The sequence below is a fragment of the Leptonychotes weddellii genome, chromosome 1 (genome assembly GCF_054177405.1).
Source record: "Leptonychotes weddellii isolate Sample4059 chromosome 1, ASM5417740v2, whole genome shotgun sequence".
Classification (NCBI taxonomy): domain Eukaryota; kingdom Metazoa; phylum Chordata; class Mammalia; order Carnivora; family Phocidae; genus Leptonychotes; species Leptonychotes weddellii.
The window spans coordinates 179,563,112-179,564,736 of NC_138369.1; the positions used below are offsets into that span (position 1 = coordinate 179,563,112).

Sequence of the window (1,625 nt, forward strand, 5' to 3'; positions counted from 1 at the left end):
TGGCCCTTCTTTTCACTACATCTCTGTCTTTGGGGTAAATACCCAATAGTGCAATTGCTGGATCATAGGGTAGCTCTATTTTTAATTTTCTGAGGAACCTCCACACTGTTTTCCAAAGTGGCTGTACCAACTTGCATTCCCACCAATAGTGTAAGAGGGTTCCCCTTTCTCCACAACTGGAGAGAGAGAATCTTAAGCAGACTCCAGATCCAGTGCAGAGCCCAACACAGGGCTCCATCTCATAACCTTGAGATCATGCCTGAACCAAAATTAAGAGTCAGATGCTTAACTGACTGAGCCACCCAGGCACCCCAAACTTGTAGGATTTAGACTTCCCAGTTTCAAAATTATTTATTACAAAGCTACAGTAATAAAGTCATAAAGACAATTATGTACTGGTATAATTCAATGGATAAACAATAATCTTTTCACTCTCTTGGGTCCTTGCTTCTAAGATACCCAAGAAAAGAAGGAATAATGGCCATGCCAGAAAGGGCTCTGGCCAAGTGCAGCCTGTTTGCTGCACCAACTCTGCTTGTTGTGTGCCCAAGGGTAAGGCCATTAAGAAGTTCATTATTCATAACATAGTAGAGGCCACTGCCTTCAGAGACATTTCCATAGCAAGTGTCTTTGACGCCTATATGCTTCCCAAGCTGTGTATGAATCTACATCACTGTGTGAACTGTGCCATTCACACAAGGTAGTCAGGAATTGCTCTCATGAAGCATGGAAGGACCAAACACCCTCACTCTGATTTAGACCCAAGGGTGCTACCCCACAACTTCCATCAAAGCCCATGTAAGGAGCTAAGTCCTTAAGGACTAAAGAAAAACTGTTCTTTAGTTAGACAAAAAATAAAATGAAGAACCAACTTTAAACACCACACACACAACAACAATAATCTTTTCAACAAATAGTGTTGGAACAACCGATGCAAAAGAATAAAATTGAACCCTACCTCACACCATATATAAAATTAACTATATGGTTTACAAATATTACCTCCCATTCTGCAAGCTGTCTTTTCATTTCATTGAACATGTCCCTGGTAATCAAACTGGAAAGCCAAATGTGTCTTCCCCACAGAAACAATACTACATATATGTCAGCCACGTGGGGGTGGAATATGCTTGGGTGAGCTAATCTAGGAGCAATTTTAGAAGATGTGTAAGAAATGGCAACTGCATTCCCACTTCCAAACAACTAGCTTATAAACAAATTTAGATCAGACCCATTCTTCTGCTCTTTAAAGATTTTTTTATGTGGGTCCTTTCTAATGTTGTTTTTAATCAAATCAATGCTGCATTCCTACAGAAAACTCCTGAACATATGTTCTGAAATTTTACCTCCTGTCACCCAGAGTAGAGAGGAAGACGGAGCAGGGGTTTTCCTGAATGTGTGGCAATCGTAATGACTCGTGCTACTTCCTTATTCTAACCCTCTCTATGAGTGGGGTGGAGAAAGCTCACAGTCAGTCCTGGTGGAAACCATCTTTACTGCGAGCGTGTCCTTGGTGTAGTGATTGCTTTTTGTTTTCCTTTTGCCACAATGCAAAATGAGGAAATAAAAACGCAGAGCAAGACAGAGTTTAGAACCGTAACTATAGGACAACAAAAAAGAGTCAT

General features: G+C 40.7%; 1 pseudogene; it reads left to right on the plus strand.

Annotated features, from left to right (window-relative positions):
* LOC102750956 (small ribosomal subunit protein eS26 pseudogene) overlaps positions 1–802 on the plus strand; it is a 2,329-nt pseudogene extending 1,527 nt beyond the window's left edge.
* Positions 803–1,625: the final 823 nt, after the last annotated feature.